Source organism: Trifolium pratense, linkage group LG2 (genome assembly GCF_020283565.1).
Source record: "Trifolium pratense cultivar HEN17-A07 linkage group LG2, ARS_RC_1.1, whole genome shotgun sequence".
NCBI classification, from domain to species: domain Eukaryota; kingdom Viridiplantae; phylum Streptophyta; class Magnoliopsida; order Fabales; family Fabaceae; genus Trifolium; species Trifolium pratense.
The window spans coordinates 26,015,324-26,038,075 of record NC_060060.1 but is presented as its reverse complement, the minus strand read 5'-3'; the positions used below and the strand labels follow the sequence as shown (position 1 = coordinate 26,038,075).

The window sequence follows — 22,752 nt, the reverse complement described above, 5'->3', positions numbered from 1 at the left end:
TCAATTAGCTACATTACATTATTTTACGAAAAAGTTTATATTATGTGACGAGGAGCGCTAGCAACACTACTCTCTTATCCTACTCCTGGGTGACTCATAGCGAAGTAGTATCCTGAGGGAAAGCTGAAAAGAACTACTGGCGAGGAGTGAAATAGAGCATGAAACCGTAAGTTATGTTTGGTATTACGGTGGATATGCCAGAATCACGGCGATCCACCATGATTTCACAGAAGCTACATTGTAGCTTTTGAAAAATCACGGCGATCCATCTTGATTTTAAGATAGACACCTTGATACCAAATTAGTGAGGTGCATTTCACTTTTTGAATGTAGATCTACCAAACTTTGTGGGCCCCTCTTGACTTTAGTAAGACTCATTAATCTCTATATATAGGCAAATTGTTTGAAAACAAAATAGATTAGAGTGTGATGTTAGCATTTCTTGTAAATGATATATAGTAGAATGGCTTTTGTTCAAAGAGAAAGTATTAGCACAAATTACTGATATTTCGTTTGTTCAACAACATTGTGAACTGAAGCTAATAGATGAAATTGGTTTTGCCACATGAATACATTATTATGTATCTCTAATAAGATTCAGATATCCTTTTGCCACCCTACCGGTTACTCGTGCGTCCTACGTCTTTCTCTTTTACCATCTCTCTACTTAAGTAGCGGACAAGGGCATATTGGTAAATTCGCAGGGTGCGCGAAAAAATGGGTAGGGTGACAAAAGTAAATCTCAATAAAATTAGTGTGAGGAATGTGCAAGAATGTTATTGTCTATCAGTTTATTATGAGACACCACAGTATATGAAATGATGCCTAAAATAATTTAATTAATTTAGAAAAAGGGTCCTTGGTAATCTGGTTTCGGTTGTAAGGTAAACAAAACTTGGTTAAAAATTGTTTTTCAAAGGAATTGAATTCGGATTCTACTGAATAATCCGTTCTAAATGAATCTTATTAACCATTTGTGCTCAATTATAAGCATCAATAGCCAAACAACACGTGATATTCAAAATCATTTTAACATGTTAGTATGAAAATAAGTTCCAACCCAACTTTTCATACTTGGATAACCAATCATTTGTCATTCTCTTCCATGCAAATCTCGAATGTTATTATTTAGAAACATGTTAGTATTTTAAACAACTACTCTAAGTACAAGAAATTCATATAAACATGGCTTGTCGGAAATGAAATACATCATAAATGCCTCAATATTGTTTGGGTTTTTAAGCGGATTGTAATCCTTAAAACATCAGCTAACAATAAGTGCTTAAAAACAGTGTTTTAAAAATTGAACCGGATCGGATCGAATCATCAGACCAATCGAATTGGAAATTGGAGAGGCAACTGGTATGGTCTGAGTGTTGAATCGGATGAATTAAAGAACCGGTGAGAATTGATGCGATAAATTCTAATGGCGGTTTAGGCAAACTGGCCGGTTCAACTATTTTGAAATTTTGAACAAAGTCTAATTGCAATGAAGTCTTTTTATTTTCTTATTCTAATAAAAAAAGTAACATTTCAAAACAATAATCAAAACGACAACCAACAATTCTCCCCAAACCAACAATCCCTTGGCTCACCATCACGACCCTCGCCTTCACCTAACCAGGAATCAGGAATAATTACACTAACCAACATGCTTTTATTAAAATTAACCTTCAGGCCCGACATAGTCTCCAAAAGCACAAGAACAACTCGCAAAGCCCGAACATTTGCCCAACTTTTAATCCCCAGCAGTAAAGTATCATCCGCAAACTGAAGATGCAACACCGAAATCGAACCTTGCTCACCGATACTGTACCCCGTAAAGAAATTACGCGCTACCATAACCTCCATTAGCACATTAGGACCCTCAGCAGCCAAAAGAAAAATGAAAGGGAACAAAGGGACACCTTGTCTAAGACCTCGCCGAAGAGGGAATTCATCAGTCGGACTATCGTTGACTAACACAGACGCCTTAGCCGTACAGACGCACTCTCTAATCCACTTCCTCCACAGGGTTGGAAAAAACATTCTTCCCATAACGTCATCCAGATACCCCCAGTCCAGCGAATCATAGACTTTCTCAAAATCAACCTTGAACAACATGACTTCCTTTTTAAACTTCCGCGTCTCATCCACCACCTCATTTGCAATGAGAATACCATCGAGAATTTGTCTATCCTTCACGAACGCAGTCTATACCGCGACTCGGAGATTACACTACCAATCACAAGACGCAACCTATTCGCTAAAATCTTCGCCAGGATTTTATACAGACTTCCCACAAGCCGTTGGGGACTATCAATTTTAGCGATCAGAGCAATGAAAGTGGAGTTAATACCCTTTGTCAACTTGCTATTCCGATGGAAATCAGAAATAAAATGCATAACGTCGCCCTCTGATTAGATTGAAAGTTTATATAGTATAGATCATCTATGTTAAATTTTATAAAAATCTAAATTAGTTTAATATGTTATTGAAACAAATCAAAATTAACGGTATTAAGTAAAAACGCATCAAACACACACACACACACACACAAATGACCCCAAGGTGTCAAACTTTTTATGTGACACCTACGATAATTCTTTACCAGATTATAAAATTGACTGTTGGATTGAAAGATACTATAATATAGATCATATATATAAAATATAACATTAATCAGAAAATTATTTGATACATAAATGAGATACATTAAAATTAATGTGTTACGAACATTCAAAAAATGAGTTAATTTTGATGTATCTCATTGACGTATCAAATCATTTTCGATTAATGTTATATTTTATACATATGATTTATGTTATGGTATCTTTAAATCCAACGGTCAATTTTGCAAAACAATTATCTGATAAAGAATTATCGAAGGTGTCATATTTTTAAGTTTGACACATTTATGTCATTTGATCCTGACCCATATATAAATATATATTCGGGACTGACATTTTGTGTATATTTTCTTAACTATTGCCAAGGGTTCTTATATATTAATGTAATTATTTTTAACTATCTTTTGGTTTCCTGATTCATTTTCAAATGTGTTGAGATATGCATTATTCTAACAAAAATAACCTTACCATGGTTCATCCCATGAGCTTAACTCAGTTGATAAGGACGTTATATTTTATATATAGAGATCGGGGTTCGAACATCGGACACCCCATTTATCCACCTTAAAGATGAAATTCCTAGCCACTAGACTCTCTAATTTTTTTTACCATGGTTAAAAAAAAAAACTTTACCATGGTTCAAACAAACATAAAAATTCCTTTTACTACCATGAAAGGTTTTTATAAAAGTAATTAAAATTTAGTTAAAAAAGAATAAATTTATTGATTTTTTTGTTGACTAAAAAAAGGATATTCATTCATTCCAATAATTGATAGAGTATATCAGATCGAAATACAAATTCAACATCGCTAAAAATAAGAAGGATGATTCGGTGAACAAACTCACACATTCAAGTTAATAGCATACAACGGCAAAATGCCTACAAATAATACAGTAAGATTAAAGTCACCGAAATATCCATGCTTCCGGATCTACAACGTTGATACCCAAATCATTGTTGGAATCTGCAATTGATTGAAGATGATCTTTCAATATGAACCAAACGAACACCGCAACAAGACGGATAATTGAAAACGCCGCACTCAGACGACGATCAACATAAATGCCGCACTCGAACGACGATCAACACAAACGTTGCACTCGGACGACGATCAACACAAATACAAAAAGAAACAACTAAAAAACTTTGTGAAAATCACTTATTTAAATTAAAATCAAACAAAAAAGATGAAGAGGGGTTGATTTTAGGTCAAGACATAGAACCACCCCCTAATAATCGGCAGAGGAACAAGAGAGCTCAAGTGGAAAAACTAGGGCCGGCACATAGAAAGAGAGAGGGAGAGCGTTGAATAAATTTAATGATTATCAACTCTTTTTTGTGACCTCATTACTATATATGCTAAAAGGACAAACAAAACACACCGATAGACTTAAGAGATGGTATATAATGATTATAATTTAATTGAAGAGTTTTTAAAACAGAACACACCGATATAATTTATTTTAAGATATCATGAACTTTACGCATTATAAAGAGATCAAGCTTATTTACATTCAAACAGAAAAATCATGGCTGAAATTTACAAGTTTGTTTATGCTATCATTCTATTTCTTTCCTTTTTTCATGTTGGAATGACAGTTCGTTGTGGTAAATTATTTTTTCATCGTTCAAATTTCCTTCTTCAATTTCTTTGTTCATATTCATACCCAATATTTATCATATTTTTGTAACATTATTTATAATCTCTTTATTTACAGAACCTATTAATAAATGTGAAAGTGATGCCGATTGTACAGAAAATGCGGGGATGCTTTATGATATTAAGTGCATTGATCACAAATGTGAACCGGTTTATGTATTCTACTTTCCTCTTTATGAAATGACGGACTGAAATTGCACAATTTAAAATTGAGGACCAAAATTACAATTTTGGCAAAATAGGAGATCAAATTACATTTAAGCCAAATTTTTTAGTGACATACTTTTGTCTCGTGTATAATAAATTATAAATTATAATACATATATTATAGGTGATAAATAAAATAATTGTCTTTTCTTTCATAAAAATAAAATAAAATAACTGTCTTTCTATGAAGGCCTAATTAGTAAATTGGTCCCTTAAAGACATTTTTGGTTTCAAATTGGTCCAAGAAAAAAAATGCCCAAATTGGTCCCTTAAAGACTTTGCCGTTAAACATTTTGGTCCTTTCCGTCCAGAAACTGTTAATTTGTACATGTGGCAAACTGAGTGCTTACGTGGCTACTTACATGGTTGCTTACATGGATGCTTAGTAGGTAAATCATTTATGTTAAAAAAAAACTTAAATTTAAAATAAAAAAAAAAATTATACAAACAAATGAATGGATGAAGATGAAGATGAAAAATTATACAGACAAAAAAAATATAATATACCTAACATAGCCTTCTTCCTCACATATCATCACCCTAAAGATAAGCAATTTATCACTAAACCCAGATGAATGTAGCTCTCAAATTGAAGTTAGATAACGTAAAGACAGTTTTTTTGTTTGTTGAAATTGATTGAATTGAGATAGAAAATGAGAAAGGGAACTGACCAAGACTAACACCCTGAGTGAGGACCTGACGGATCTGAAGAGATTTGATAGAATCGACGGTGTCACCGACGAAACCCATTGCTTTGTTTCTTGTGATTCTGAGAGAGTGTTGTTGCTTCTTCTTGTTTATGCTAACACCACCAAGTTGTTGTTGTTGTTCTACCAGTTTTGTTTTGTTGAGTGAGTGACTCTTCTCTTTGCGTTTTGGTTTTCGCCGGTTAACAAATAGACGGAGCCAAACACCAAACAAATGCCAAATTTTTACAACAAACAAACGTTTTTTAATTTTTAAATTTTAACTTTAAGTTTTTTTTTTAACTTAAATGATTTACCTAGTAAGCATCCATGCAAGCAACCATGTAAGTAGCCATGTAAGTACTCAATTTGCCACATGTACAAATTAACAGTTTCTGGACGGAAAGGACCAAAATGTTTAACGGCAAAGTCTTTAAGGGACCAATTTAAGCCTTTTTTTCTTTAAGGGACCAATTTGAAACCAAAAATGTCTTTAAGGGACCAATTTAGTAATTAAGTCTTCTAAGAATTATGCATTCTAACCTATAATGATAATTGCCACCAATTAACAAATGAGTGACAAGAGCAATGGTCTGATATATTTTTATTAGGAAACATGATCATAGAAGTTTAATGTATGCATTTTGATAACTTTTGTGCAGTGGCATCGGTGAAGCTCATATCACGGTCGATGATACCATGTGAAAGCTAGAACCCAAGCTGCATGAAAGGAAAAAGAGAAAGCACTAAAGAAATCAAAATCTTTATATCAGTAATCTGAAGTTTATATTGCTATGATCCACACTTACATAGAATATGAATCACATTATTGATCAATTAGTAAATCATAACTAACTCCTACATTAATTAGTTACAAACAGATTAGCTAGTTAATTATAGCCTAAGCACAACTAACTTGCTATGCAAGGAACCTCTTTATCCTTTGCATTATCACTTTTAACAAAAATCCAAAGCTTTGAGTAGGACCTCTAGGTGTAAGTAAAATTGAGTTGTGAATTACTCCATGCGGTCCTTAATATAAGAAGAAGTGCACTTTTTAGATACATTGTAATATTCATGTATCTAGACTATATTATTGTCTAGATACATTAATATTTCAATGTATCTAAAAAGTGAAATCTTTCTTATATTAAGGACCGGAGGGAGTAAGACATTGAGTTCGAGTGATTAATAAACTCCTCCTAGAATGAATTGTTCGGGGGAAAAAAGTTTGATTCCAGGTGGCAACTACTCTTGCCTAGACTTTACTTACTTCGCGACTGAATTCTTGATTACAGGGTCACTCATCCCCTGAGAACAAGTGAGTCAACACAAAAAAAAAATAATATTGAATTTGTGAATATTTGTGAATGTGTAACTGCTGCTAAGAAAATGTAAGAATAACTTTTCCAACGATAAGAGTATCACTCCATGTCTCCATCCGATTTGTACATGAAATAAATGTTACTGTATAAATTGTAGGGTCGTGTTCTCGGGAGACTCTTTAAGAATTCATTCAAATATTTTTTTTTTGGTTACAAATTCACTCAAATAATTTATTTATTCAAAAAATTAAATATTTCAATTTACAATAGTATTGCACATATTTTTATAAAAAATTACTATTTTTTTTATATAAAAAATAAAAAAATTACTCCCTCTGATCCTAAATATAAGAGAAAGTTTACTTTTTAGATTCATTGAAATCTAATGTATCTAATTCATAATATGGACTAGATACATTAAATTTCTAATGAATCTAAAAAGTAACTTTTATCTTATATTTAGGACAGAGAGAGTACTATTTAAGATTCATAAAAAATATTTCGGAGAGACTCCTTAGCATTTTTCTAAATGATATTCTAATAATATGTGATGATTTCTTAATGATGTCTTGGTGTTATGGTTTTAATATTTGAGCATTATTAACCCACTTGGGTTGGTGCATTGGTATTGGCTTGGGACTTGGGAGTGTGCTCCTCTTGAGATCTGAGGTTCGATTCTCTCTGGCGCCAATTTGGGTGGGCTAATTTAGCTTCTTCAAAAACAAATATTTGAGCATTATTAATAGTTACATGTGGCCAAAGTAGTTATATGCTTTATATTTTTTTTCCAGTAGCGTAGTGCCTTGAAATTCAACATTTGAATAAGTGGAGTGTTCTGGGTTCGAACCCCGACTTCTCTGCATAATACATGTGATATCCCTATCAACTTTAATTTCTGCAGGATCCTAATAATGATAAAGCCGTGGGAGATCGAGAATTAAAAAGTGAAGGTGCAACGGACAATGCCGAGAATCAGCAGAAAGGAGAGCAAACTAAGGCTTCCGGAAAGAATGCCAAACAGGGCTCTCAATCTTCTGATCCAGCTAAGGAAGAATACATACATGTTAGGGCTCCACGGGGCCAAGCAACAAACAGTCATAGCCTTGCAGAGAGGCTAAGATATTGTGAAAAACTATCTGTGATTAAAATTAAGGTTTTCGAAGATGAATTTTGAAGTATTATATACACATTGCAGGTGAGGAGGGAAAAGATAGGTGAAAGAATGAAGTTTCTTCAAGAACTTGTGCCTGGTCTTTTCACATGGGATTCCCTATTTTATTGTAACACTAATATCAAATGATTACATGTTTTGCTTTAATTTAGGGAACTAAGCATAGAATTAAACAGGGCAATATATATGGTCATGGGTTTTGGTAAAAGATGAATGTGGAAGAAACTGTATGTATAGATAAAATTCACTTCCATGACTGTTTCATAGCAATATAAAATATAGGTAAAATTACACTACAGGTCCTTTATCTTATTTTTTTGTAACACTTTGGTCCTTTATTTTTTTTTGTAACATTTTGGTCCTTTATCTTTTTTTTTCGTAACACTTTGATCCTTATCTTATTTATTTATAAAAAATAAAGGACCAAAGTGTTACAAATAAAAAAAGATAAAGGACCAAATTGTTACAAAAAAAGGGACTAAAATGTTACAAATAAAAAAAAATAAAGGACTAAAGTGTTACAAATAAAAGATAAAGGACCAAAATGTTACAAAAAAAGATAAAGGACCAAAGTGTTACAAAAAAATAAGATAAAGGACCTGTGGTGTAATTTTGCCTAAAATATATTTTCTATACAATGTTTGAGTTACTTACCTTGTTGATATTCTCGTGTGTTGATAGCCTCGGTATGTTTATCATCGAGAAGAACCGGTTGTATTTTGGAGGAGTTGCGCAATATTTGCGAATAATTCCTTAGTTCAGTGATTACACGTCTCCGATTAATTAGTTTCCAGCCATCCACTCCAACAATCTAAGGAATTATGGATGAAGATGGTTACAAAAACGGCAATAAGGTTGAAGTTGATAGTTACCACTTCTCCCACAGGTACCGGCACACCGACAGTATTGTCTTTGTTTTCTCTATTCTGCACGACTTAAAAATGTGGGGGTTTGTCAGCACAAGAAACCAGAGCATGTGCTGTCGATTTCTTTGTAAGTTCTAAACTCTTCCTCCCTTGAAGTCATCCACAAGAGACAAGTACATATTTTCTAATTATTAAACCTCACGATTATTGATCTTGTGTTTAAATTGTGAGTGTGTGTCGATTATATGATTTTTCAAACTAGTAATCTTGAGTTTGAGTTTCTAAAAGGTTTTGTATTATTTTTGTTTGTGCCGTGTTATTCGAAAATTATCATTATTAATTTTAAAAATAAAAATTGTGTTTCTTTAAGTATGTCTATAACTAAAAATGAAAATTGTGTGGGTTTGTTTATGTATGTCTATAACTATTGGCATCTGTTTTTAGTCTTCACATTTGCGGTCGAAAAATAAAATAAAATAATGACCTGAGTAAGTGATGTTAAAATTGATTGCGTGCTTCTATAGTGTATATTTGCACCAAAGCCAATAGCTAGCCATTGTATGTCTATATATCAGATTCTTTAGGCCATTGAATAACTTGAGAATATGATGTTTGGAACAAAAATGAAGTTGATTGAAAAAAGAAAAAAAGGGTTTTTCCCATTGTGCTTCTGATATCACAATATTCGTGTCATTCATTGACTTCGGACTGTATTGCTTGAAAAAGCAACATCGCTTGCTGCATGCCGCAGGGAGTAGTGGGTACGTAAACTGTTTTTGTGTTGAAGGAGGTTCATTCGCCACGATTATCTAGGGCTTCTTGTTTGTCTCTTAGGATTAACTAGTGTTGAGGCAAAATCCTAATTTGATGTTTTAAAGATAACAAACATCTTTATTATATTTTAAGTGAATTATGATCTTTTTGTGATCTAACAAGTGCTCTTGAGTGATTAATATAGACAGAAACAAAAGCTCATTCATTATATATCACTACATTTAAATTGATTGAAAACTGCAAGTTTATTAGAATGATCAAAGAACATTCTCCAGTCTGCAGTTTTTCTCACGTGCAAAGCTATACATCAACAATAAGCACTTAATTGATATCATCTGAACAAAAGACAAATAAGCACTTTTGCAAAAGACTTTATTGAAGAAAATCTCTACAGGATATAAGTCATTTAAAGCAAGGATTAAATGATAGCAAAAGAAAGCTTCCTATTTGGTCGTGTTTAAGGAATAAACATGAACATGTCTTTGACAATTTATTTCTCAAGCTCACATGCTCTATTCAGAGATTATTTGAAGACATTTATGAACCAATGAAAAGGAGACAACAAGTTTGAAATGGTACTTCTCAAAGGACTTCATAAAATATATTTCTCTATGATCTTGATCTACAATGGAAAGCTACTTGTACTTTTACAAGTACACATGAATAGTAAAAAGATAAGAAGACCAGCTATCATCATATGATCATCATGAATATCTTGAGGCCCACGAAATCAAAACAAGCAATGCACATCTCTCTATTTGATCTAGGCCAAGAATCAGAAAATACTCTGGGAGAACGATCTAAGAACGTTCCAGAATCAAGCAGACTTTCTGCTCTTGATCGAAAGATTCTCTCCAGCTGTATCCAGCTGTTGTAATTGTTCTTCCAAGGCTTCAACAGTGCTTGTTCTTGGAGAACAAGTTCATACAGCTCAAAGATGCTCAACCTCACGCTCCTCATGACATCATCATTCTAAGAATGTTCTCAAGAAGCATCTTCTTTCTCAAATATTATTTGAATAATATTTGATCTGATCTTTTAAAGGACTAACGGCTAGTCTTTGGCAACACTCCAACCTGCTTGGAGACCACGGAACAAAGGACAAATAACATCTATAAATAGCACACTTGGGTGCTTTGAAGATTCAAGAGTTTCAACTACAAATTTCAACATCTACACTTGTCTTTTTCGACCAAGTCATTAAACTCTTCCACTCTCACTCCAGCTCTCTAACATCACATACTTGGATCAATATATCATTGAGTGAACTGAGTGTATTCTTCTATTAGCTTCTCAACTTGATTTTCTCTTCATTTGAAAGCTTGTGATCCGAACAATTCATTGTAAAAGTTTGGCTCAAGTCAATACGTAACTATTGATTGAGTAACACCTTAGTTTGTAGGACTGAGGTAGATATTAAGCTTGTAGGGCTTAAGGTTATTGAACTTGGTTTAGATCAAGAAGGTTTGTAATTTGAGATTACTAGTATCTCAAGATTATAGTGGATACTCACGGAGCGTGAGGGACTGGACGTAACCCATACTATTAGGGGGTGAACCAGTATAATTATTGTGTGTTGACTCTCTCTTCCCTTATCTTTTATTTTCTGCAAACACTAAGCACACAATTCACTTTGAATTTGTTTTACTGCTAACTAGATCACTCTGAGATCATTCTAACGCTTTCTGTTGAGTTATATTTTTAAAAGGTAAATTTTAATAGGTTCACAATTCAATCCCCCCTTTCTTATGAAAAACTTTGCTACTTCAACTAGAAGTTGGTATATTCCATTATCCTACAAGCTTTTGTGTGGACGCACTGTGTTAGGTCTATGTCGCCCAGTTTTTGTATATATTTTATTTTATTTTATTTTTTTAATAATAATATAATCGATAGATGGAGGATGGGGAATGATAGATATGCCAATAAAGGTTAGCCGTACATCCCTACCCTGATATCTAGATGCTCTTAATTTATAAAAAAAAATCAAAATTCTTCTAGAATTACAATATTTTAAAGTAAAATAATTATTAAAAAAATTGCAAAATAGGGATATTAATTTAAATTTTATAACAAATTAAATATAATTCTTTTGCAATGGTAGTTTTATTAGTTACTGATGTCAGTAAATTATATGATGTTTTTAGCAGTATTTTAGGTTAGTTTTTAGTAGTTTTAGTAGTCTGTTGATAGCCAAGGCATGAAAAATACCTTAGGAATGAAGTTACTTGACCAAAAAGCAAGAGTTGAAGAAAATACACAAAAAGTAGCAAAAACAGAAGAAAATGGCTAGATATACCACATCGTACCAAAAACAGCATAACCAAAGCTACGAATATCGGATCGAGGCCCGTGGCCATGCGTTGGAAAGCTAAGACAAAGCGTTACAACTTTCATGTTGGAGCAAAAATAAAATTACTGAAGATATCGTAGCTACGACTATGATGGATTACATCGTGGCTGCGATAAGAAGGAAACTTGGCCACCAAGAAAAGAACAAAATCTGCAATTTATTTGGAACAAATCTTTTCCATCGTGCCACGATGGCCACACGATGCATCCATCGTACCACAATATTCCTTGAAGCCCAATTCCAAAAAGTTATAAATAGAGCTCTCCTCTTTCACAATTATTGATTCATAGAGAACTACAAGTCTCTAAGGAGCAAAGGAGGAGAAGGAAGGAAAGCCAAAAGCTCTCTAGGAAGGCAATCTCCCATCATCGGGAGTAGTTTTCCTCGAGCTTCAACAAGGTTATTTCGTATGTGTAATTCTTTAACTCTTTTGTTATAATTATGCTTTTGAGTAACTAATTTCCTTAGGTTGGGTTTAGTAGATGAACTTCCCTCAAACTACTTGATCATGTAATTGGTTATTATATTATTGCAATTCCTTCTTTATTAATTATTTAAGGCTTAACTACAAATTTGGCCCCTTACGTTTATTTTAAGTTTCAATTTGGTCCATTACGTTTCCATTAGGTTTCAATTTAGTCCTTTCCATCAATTTTGTCACATGTGGCAGTCAATTCACATATGTGGACTGACACGTGGACACTTTGACACAGTGACACATGTATAGTTCAAACGGTGTTAGTGACAAAACTAACGGTAAGGATTAAATTGAAACCTAATGAAAACGTAAGGGACCAAATTGATTCTTTTTAAACGTAAGGGACCAAATTGAAACCTAAAATAAACGTAAGGGACCAAAGGTGTAGTTAAGCCATTATTTAATTATCATCTATGTTTAATGCTTTTCATTAGTATACGTATTAGTGAAATTGATGATAATTATTCAACAGGGTTATTGTAGGGATACGTACGGTTGTGACTTTTGAATTAACGTTCTTTAATGCTTTCATAATTACTCATCTCACCTAAGGGATTAGGGAGTTGTTAATAGTAATTAGGGTAATAAGACACGAGAGTGATTATTACTACTTAAGGGTTAATTCGTCGTGATGAACGAGACTTAATTTGAATTGTGAAATATAATAACAAATTACCAAGTAGGGAAAGGGAAGGGATTCGAAACAACCTAACTATCCTTTTATCTTGTAGTGTTTCTTTTATTGTTCTTTTATGCTCTTGATACAAACAAACTTGAAAACCCCCCACTTCTATTGTTTTAATCCTAATTTATTAATAATTGAATTGTTGCATACACAATCCCTGGAGACGATCTTACTTACTACTTTATTACTTGAACGATTTTGTACACTTGCAAAAGAGTCATCAGTTACGTATGAGATATATCATATATTATTTAGTTTATCTAACATGTATAATTGAGTTATTTATTTGATCATGATTCATATAAAAAAAATTAATTTGTTTATTTTCTCATGATTTTTATTTAAAATTAAATAAAATTATTTGATTACTTATTTATATTTTGTATTTATAAAATTCAAATTGTTACAAAATAATTTTAAAAAAATAAAATTGTTTTACAAGGGTAATTTTGTCATTTAAATATATTATATATCTTATCATATTATTATGAGCAAGTATGTATTAAAAACATGGTATAATAGTTATCATGTTTATTATCTTATTTGCACCAAACACAAGATAGAATAACTGAGAATAACTGTTATCCAGCTGATATCTTATTATATCCTTATCCTGTTTTATATCATATTATATCACTATTCTATCATGCACGCCAAACGGGCCCTAGGAGATATAAGCTAAAAATGAAGGTGAAATCTTCTTTATCCCCTTATGTCTAGTGCTCTTTGCTTTGAAAAAAAAATAATTCGATGATTTTATTAAAAAAATATAAAATTGATACTACAATATACTCTAGTTGTGTTTAAATATGTGTGCACCTCAATCATGCATTATTCTAACAAAAATAATCTTACCATGGTTAAATTCCATGAGAGTTTAACTTAGTTGGTAAGGATATCAAATTTTATATGCAGAGATCAGAATTCGAACACTGAACTTATCCACCTGAAAGATGAAATTTCTAACCACTAAGCTATCTGACAAAAACAGAAACTTTACCATGGTTCAAAAAAAGATAAAAATTCCCTTTACTATCATGAAAGGTTTTTATAAAAGTAATTAAAATTTAGTTAAAAATGAATAAATTTAATGATTAGCAACTTGTTTTGTGACCTCCTTACCATATATGCTAAAAGGACAAACAAAACACACCGATATACTTAAGAGATGTTTAATAATGATTATAATTTTATGAAGAGTTTTTACAATTTCATAAGTGATAAAATCTATTTAATTATTTTTAAGAAATCCTGAACTTTACGCACTATAAAGAGATCTAACTTATTTACATTCAAACAGAAAAATCATGGATAAAATTTATAAGTTTGTTTATGCAATCATTCTATTTAATTCTTTCCTTTTTTCATGTTGGAATGGCAGTTCGTGGTCGTAAGTTATTTTTTCATCCTTCATATTTCGTCTTCGCTTCTTTATCATGTTTTTGTAACATTATTATTTTATGATCTTTTCCTTTACAGCACACCGTGAATGTGAAACTGATGCCGATTGTTCAGAAAATTCGGAGGTATTTTATGACATTAAGTGCATTGTGTTAGGAATGGTTAGCTTGTATGATAAGAAATTGGCTGCAGCCTAAGCCTAAGCCATGCCTGCTGGCCTGCAGATGTGCGCGCGCGCCTAAGCCTGGCCTGCCTTGCCTTGCCTGCAGGCTTGCACAGCCAACTGGTTGGCTTGGACTGCAAGCTATTGTACTTTGCCTATAAAAGGCCTCTTGATCAATGAATAAGACGAGCTGATTACCCCTAAAAACAACAATTGGTATCAGGTTCTCTACTCTAGGGACCTGAGGAGAGAGAAATTGCAATTTCTAACCAAAATCAGCTACAACCACTTTTGCAACCGTTTTCTGTTACGATTCTTCTTCTTTCTTCCTCATCTGAAGCTTCTTCTTTTCATCAATGGCGGAAGAAACGAAGTACAATCACACAAAAGTTCCTAAATTTGATGGCTATTATGAACATTGGGCTATGCTAATGGAGAATCTCATTCGATCGAAGGAACTTTGGGGCTTAATTGAACCAGGCATCACGGCGGCGCCACCTGATGCTACAGCTGAACAATTGCAAGCAATTGAAGCGCTCAAATTGAAAGACTTGAAGGTAAAGAACTACCTCTTTCAATCTATTGATCGTTCCATTATGGAAACGATTCTTGTTCGCACCACATCCAAAGACATTTGGGATGCTATGAAACGCAAGTACCAAGGATCCACGAAGGTGAAACGTGCTCACCTGCAAGCATTGAAACGTGAATTTGAAATTCTTGAAATGAAGGATAATGAATCTGTAGAACAGTACTTTTCAAGAACTCTTGCTATTGCAAATCGCATGAGTGCACAGGGCCAAACTCTGCAAGAAGTTGAAGTTGTTGAAAAGATCTTGCGATCTATGTCTTCAAAATTCAATTATGTGGTTTGCTCCATAGAGGAATCAAATGATGTTACAGCTATGTCCATTGATAGCTTGCAGAGTAGTTTGATTGTGCAAGAACAAAGGATGAAGAGACAGACTGAAATTACAGATGAACAAGCTTTGAAAATCTCCAATCCTGAGAAAGGAGCTGGTAGAGGGAGAGGAAGAAACAATGGTGGTAGAGGTCGTGGCAGAGGAAGGCAAAACAAAGAGTTTGTTGAATGCTTCAAATGCCACAAGCTTGGACACTATCAGAGTGAATGCCCTGAGTATGAAGGTAATGTTCACTATGCTGAATACAATAGTGTAGAAGAAATGCTGCTTATGTCTAGAACTAATCAAGAATCAAAAGTTAATGCTATTGAACCATGGTATCTTGATTCTGGGTGTAGTAATCACATGATAGGTCATCAAGATTGGTTCATTGATTTTGATGATAGTTATAGAGATTCAGTCAAACTTGGTGATGATTCAAGAATGGCTGTGATGGGAAAAGGTAGTGTGAGGCTAAAGATTAATGATCTTGTTCATGTCATTACCAATGTGTATTTTGTTCCTGGCTTGAAAACCAATCTCATTAGCATAGGACAATTGCAGCAAAAGAGAGTCACAGTTATCTTTAAAGATGATTCTTGCAAGATTTATCATGAAGAAAAGGGTTTGCTGTTCACTACTGCTATGTCTAGCAATAGAATGTATGTGATTTCTGCAACTGTTATCAACCCTAGATGTTTGATGTCTGCAAAGCAAGAATCAACTGTGTTGTGGCATGGAAGGTATGGTCACTTGCACTTCAAGGGATTGAATACTCTATCCAAAAAACAGATGGTGAAGGGACTACCAGACCTTGAAGAAATAGAAGATAATTGTGTTGATTGCTTGGCTGGTAAGCAATCCAGAGACTCTATTCCAAAACAAGCCAATTGGAGAGCATCTGCAAGATTAGAACTGATTCATTCAGACATTTGTGGCCCTATTACCACTAGTAGAAAAATGACTTTTGGTTTAGAGATACCACTACTGGTATGTGAATACCAGTAGTGAAATACATTTGACCAAAGGATTCCACTACTGATACTTTAATATCGGTAGTGAAAAGTTCAGAGACAAGGGATTTCACTACTGGCTTTCTTAAATCCGTAGTGAAAAGTAGACACGGTGGCAATGTTGTAATTACATTAAAATTTGTTTTAATTGTGTTTCACTACCGATCTAGGATTCACCCGTAGTGGAATCCCTATTAGTGTTATTAATTTTTTCATATTCTCATTCATTCCCAATTATCCCTAATTTGTTCATACGCGTTCCAAGTTCCTCAAACCTCCAATCGTCCCACTGCAAACTCTAAACCTCCAATCGTTCCTCAAATCGTCCCAATCGTTCCTCCCATTCGCCAAATCCCAATCATTCTCCAATCTCTCCATTCTCCAATCTCCAATTTCATTCGGTTTCATTCTCCAAACCCTAGACGGCCGACCCTGCAGAACGCTTGAATCGCCTCCAAATTTCTTCGTTTTCATTCGGTAAAGGTATGAATAAATCAAACTTCCTCCAAATTTCATTCGTTTTCATTCTTGTTCATTCGTTTTCATTCGCTTGGGTTTTCATTCGTTTTCATTCGCTAGCTCTTGTTGTTTTCTGTATCGTTTTTTCTTTTGTTTATTATTTGAGTTAGAATTAGCTGGTTTTTGAACTGTTTTTGCTATCTTTGTGATGTTTTTGGTTGGTTCTGCTGATATATGTATATGTAACTGTGGCTTGATGAGTTTTCAGGATTTTAGTATATGGTTTTTGAGTTAGTGGATTCATTTGTATATGATTGATATATTAATGAGTTATGAGGGTATGCGCTGAATCTATGTTACTGATTATGAATTTAAATTTACTAGATTTGCTGCTGAGGATTTGTACTCTATGTTTATGTTTTACTCTCATGGTAGAATTTCAGGAAACTGTTATAATCTTCGATCTAATTGTATGTCTTATTGTTTTATTTTTGTGTTTTGTTTTCTGATGTGAGTATCATGCAGGCTAATTGATTTTCTTTCTCTGCATAAACCTTGGTGTGTTTTTTTTAAATTTATTTTTTCCAATACTATACTTATATTTTTGTGAAGTATCATAATCATAAATCTCAGATTTAAAACAATGTGTGAATTTGTTTTGTACACAATTTGAGCCCAGGTGGGTTGATTATGAAGTTATCCTGATTCAATAGTTGAAGTCTTCTTGAATGTAGTGTAGCATAGTGTGTGTGTGTGTGCGCGAGCGCGCGCACGCACCCACGCTGGTAATTATGCTCCAGACAAGAGCTGTTATCTAATTTTTACTTCCTTGCTTAAGTCTTGAAGTGGTTGTTATGTTTAAATTTCATGCAGGAACATCTTTAGGATTCTTTTCTATATTTGAAAAGCTGGTTCTATTGGAAATTTTGCAAATAAATTTATATACTGAAAGTACTTTATGACAACGGAGCTTAATACAAAGAAAATGGGAATGGATTCTGCCCTTTCAGATTGGCGAAGGTCAGAGAACGTCTCACATTTTCTTTTTCTTTTTTCAGTTTCCTTTTGATCACTGTCTTTGTTGAACCTTGGATTTTTTCCCCTCTTGGTTCTGTTTTAAGTCAAAGATATATCACTCTTCTAAAACAACTTGACGTTCTTTCCTAATGAAGCAAATAAATTGTCCTTCATGATTTGATCGTTTGATGGTTTTTTCCCTTTTAAATCATTCATACGGCTTGGTGTTTTCATATCAACTTGCTTATTTGTTATTTTAATACAATGTTATATTTTTGGGCTGAGACTGCTGATTACAACTTAAAATTCCATAGTCATGTCTCTTAATACAAATGTTACTATATATAATTATGTCATCCATTTGTAGGGGAGGAAACAATATAATACAAATGACTGTGGATACTATGTAATGAAAAATATGTTGGACATTGTCACTGCTAAGATAACTGAGTCTTGGATGGAGGTAATAATTTTTATTTTTTATACATCAATAATTTTTTATAACCGAGTCAAGAATAGTTTTATATTATTATTTACTTATTGTAGGTATTTAATGACCCAAGTGAGTTAACAGCTGACGAGATGTATGAATTGCGACTACGTTGGTCAACATATTTTTTGGAGTTATTGGAGGGTTAAGATTTATCTGGTGAGTTATAGAATAGTTAATTATTTAATTTTAATGCATCTGATTTTTCGGAGAGGTTTTCGTCACAGCACGGACACACGGATTAATTTGATTTATAGTGTTTTTTCTAAAATTAGAATCCAATAAATCCATTATATTTGATTTGATTAAGTTCGGTTGATCAGTTCACGTGAATATGAGATATACTTAAAATATTCCTTACATTATTTGTTTGTGTTTTCTGCAAATTTTATATGCAGTTTTCAATGCTCAGTTGCATATATAATATAATTCCATCACATTCTTCAAAATGAAGCTGTGTTACATTTTCTGGTTACTGTGTTTGGCATCACATTCACACAGTCACACTTCAAAATGAAGCTGTGTTGCATTTTCTGGTTACTGTCTACATCTTGGTTCATTGCTCCGGTGGTTCCTGCTGGTTTATGGGACTATAATTCTGAAGTCTGCATTGGTTTCTATCTTGCAGGGCATTGAAACATGTTCAGTTTAATTGAGCTGCTCATATACTAAATTCAGTTACGAATTTCATTGGAAAGAGGAATGCAGTCTGGAAAATTGGGAATAGGATATTCAATGTATTGTAGTAGGAAGGGAATGGGGTGTGGCTTATTTGGTGGCCAGCCTTATGGCTGGTTCTTTACAAGGTTACATTAGAGTTATAATGCCTAGTTTTACAACTAAGGTTATATGTTATACGGATAGTTTTTTCAACTGCGATGATTGAAAAAATTGCTTAAATTATTCAAAAGTCATGTATCATGGATATATTACTTCTTTAATTTGTTCTTTGTGTTTTTTGGATTTACCCCTACTTCTAAGTTGTTGTGGTTATTGGTTGCTACTGCAACTGATTTTTAACATATAGCTTTAGCACTAGCAGCAATGGCTCATTCTTTGGGGTCTGTGATGAAATTTGGTCTTAAACATGTTACAAAACATGCAGCACAGGAAGCTACAAAAAAACGAAAAAAAAAAAAAATAAATAAAACTAACATACCACTACTGATATTTATAACAATCAGTAGTGAAAACTACACATACCACTACGGGTAAGAGTAATAACCCGTAGTGGAATCCTCAATTCTAAAAAAAAAAAACAGGAAACCATACATACCACTACGGGTATGCGTAAATACCCGTAGTGGAATCCCCAATTCTTAAAAAAAAAAAAACTGGAAACCATACATACCACTACGGATATGTGTAAATACCCGTAGTGGAATCTCATACATACCACTACGGGTATTTATAAATACCCGTAGTGGAATCCCCAATTCTTAAAAAAAAAAAAAACAGGAAACCATACATACCACTACGGATATTGTAAATACCCGTAGTGGAATCTCATACATACCACTACGGGTATTTGTAAAAACCGACGTGGAATCCCCATAATATTAAATAATAATTACAGAAGAAACTACACATACCACGACGGGTATAAAAATACCCGACGTGGAAAGTTGTACTTACAACGTCGACTGCATTTACTACTGGCCGCAGCCAGTAGTAGAAAGTCTGTTTGGCCAGTAGTTGTATCTCCTTTCTGCACTAGTGTACTCCTCAATCAAATGGAGGAAGCAGGTACTTCATAACATTCACAGATGATTTCAGCAGAAAAACCTGGATATATGTGTTAAAAGAAAAATCTCTTGCTCTTGACTGTTTTAAATCTTTTAAGGCCCTTGTTGAGAAAGAAGCTAAATGTGCTATACAATGTCTTAGGACAGATAGAGGTGGTGAATATACCTCTAATGCCTTTAGTGACTTCTGCAGTAAGGAAGGGATTAAAAGGCAACTGACTGCAGCTTATACTCCACAGCAAAATGGAGTATCTGAGAGGAAAAATAGAACATTGCTGAACATTGTTAGAAGTATGATTCATGCAAGAAGTGTCCCAAAGAGATTTTGGCCTGAGGCAATTAAATGGGCAACTTATGTGATGAACAGGAGTCCTACACTTAGTGTGAAAGATATGACACCAGAGGAAGCATGGAGTGGGAGGAAGCCATCTGTGCATCATTTTAAAGTTTTTGGATGTGTGGCTCATGTGCATATTCATGACAGTCAAAGAAAGAAGTTAGATGACAAGAGCAAAAAGTGTGTTTTGCTTGGTGTTAGTGAAGAGTCTAAAGCATATAAGCTTTATGACCCTATTGAAAATAAAATCATAATCAGTAGAGATGTGATCTTTGAAGAATCAAAGAGCTGGAATTGGAATAAGCCAAAGAAACCAGCTAGAAATGACAATGACTGGGAAGAGATTGAGTCATCAGATGGAAGTATTGCTGAGAATCCAGTTGATACTAATGAACAAGCTACAGCTATCAACAATGAAAATGTGGTAAGTGAAACATCTAGTGATAGTGAAGCTGAGAGAAGTTCTCCTCTTGGCCCAAGGATAAGAAAACCATCTGTAAGATTGAATGACTATGTAATTGGTCAAGCTGCAGAAATTGATGAAGATGAGTTGGAACTGCACAATCTTGCAGTGATCAACACTAACAATGATCCAATTACTTACAATGAAGCAGTGAAACATGAAGTTTGGAGACAGGCAATGGATGTTGAAATGGAGTCAATCAAGAATAATGATACCTGGGAGCTCACTACTCTACCAGCTGGTTGTAACTCCATTGGTGTGAAGTGGATATATAAGACAAAGTATAATGAGAAGGGAGAAATTGATAAGTACAAAGCAAGATTGGTGGCTAAGGGATACACACAGAAGCATGGCATAGACTATCATGAAGTCTTTGCACCAGTTGCAAGATGGGACACTATCAGATCCATTCTAGCATTTGCAGCTAATAATGGATGGAAGATTTTTCAATTAGATGTTAAATCTGCTTTCTTACATGGTGAATTAACTGAGAACATCTATGTGAGTCAGCCATTAGGGTATATCAGCAAGGATAAGTCCATGGTGTATAGATTGAAGAAGGCCTTGTATGGATTGAAGCAAGCTCCAAGGGCTTGGTACAGCAAAATTGAGTCTTATTTCAGTGCAGAGAAATTTGAGAAATGTCCATATGAGCATACCTTATTTGTCAAATATGGTATGAAGAATGAGATTTTGTTGGTGAGTTTGTATGTAGATGATTTGATCTACACTGGAAACAATCAAAAATTGATGGATGAATTTAAGTCATCTATGAAGAAAAGGTTTGCTATGACAGATTTGGGAAAAATGAGATTCTTTCTTGGTGTGGAAGTTAATCAAGATAGCAATGGAATTTTCATCACTCAGCAGAAATATGCAGCAGAAATCTTGTCTAGGTTTGGAATGGAACATTGTAATCAAGTGAATAGCCCTATAGTTCCTGGTTGCAAGCTAGTTAAAGATGAAACTGAGCAAGGGACAGATGCAACTGTCTATAAGCAAATGATAGGGTGTCTAATGTATCTACTAGCCACAAGGCCTGACTTGGCCTATTCAGTATGTTTGGTGGCAAGGTTCATGGAAAGGCCAACTGAGATGCATGTGACTGCTGTGAAGAGAATTATGAGATATCTGAAAGGTACTTTAGGATTTGGAATTCTGTACAAGTCTAATTCCAAGTCTGATTTGTGTTTGAAAGGGTGGTGTGACTCAGATTATGCTGGTGATTTAGATGATAGGAAGAGCACTACAGGTTTTGTGTTCATGTTGGGAGGTAGTGCTATTTCTTGGTCCTCTAAAAAACAACCAATTGTGACTTTGTCAACCACTGAAGCAGAGTATGTCTCAGCTGCAGCTTGTGCCTGTCAAGGAATTTGGTTAAAGAATGTGCTGAATTACTTGAAGATGAAGCAATCAGAGTGCATTTTGATCTATTGTGACAACAGCTCCTCAATTAAGCTTTCAAAGAATCCTATTATGCATGGTAGATCAAAGCACATTGATGTTAGATTTCATTTCCTTAGAGACCTCACTAAGGATGGAACTATTGAGTTGGTTCACTGCAGGAGTGAAGAGCAGTTAGCAGATCTGCTCACTAAGCCTTTGAAGCTGGAATCCTTTTGCAAATTAAGGGAGGGCTTAGGCATGTGTGATGTTAATAGCTTGATACATTGAACATTTGTTTTGTGTTTTTTTTGTGCTTGTATGTGTTCAATTAAGGGAGGGTATGTTAGGAATGGTTAGCTTGTATGATAAGAAATTGGCTGCAGCCTAAGCCTAAGCCATGCCTGCTGGCCTGCAGATGTGCGCGCGCGCCTAAGCCTGGCCTGCCTTGCCTTGCCTGCAGGCTTGCACAGCCAACTGGTTGGCTTGGACTGCAAGCTATTGTACTTTGCCTATAAAAGGCCTCTTGATCAATGAATAAGACGAGCTGATTACCCCTAAAA

At 34.1% G+C, this 22,752-nt stretch overlaps 2 long non-coding RNA genes across 4 annotated transcripts; both read left to right on the top strand.

Annotated features, from left to right (window-relative positions):
• Positions 1–4,038: 4,038 nt before the first annotated feature.
• On the top strand, positions 4,039–4,490 carry LOC123911591. The gene is made up of 2 exons (XR_006810583.1): positions 4,039–4,219; positions 4,330–4,490. It is a non-coding gene; the product is annotated as an uncharacterized LOC123911591 (long non-coding RNA).
• Positions 4,491–16,265: 11,775 nt separating this feature from the next.
• LOC123911590 lies at positions 16,266–19,234 on the top strand. 3 transcript variants are annotated; one of them, XR_006810582.1, is made up of 4 exons: positions 16,266–16,778; positions 17,628–18,234; positions 18,318–18,797; positions 18,890–19,234. It is a non-coding gene; the product is annotated as an uncharacterized LOC123911590 (long non-coding RNA). The 3 variants fall into 3 exon arrangements; XR_006810581.1 differs by having other exon boundaries at positions 16,276–16,778; positions 18,318–18,420; XR_006810580.1 differs by lacking the exon at positions 18,890–19,234 and having other exon boundaries at positions 16,276–16,778; positions 18,318–18,867.
• Positions 19,235–22,752: the final 3,518 nt, after the last annotated feature.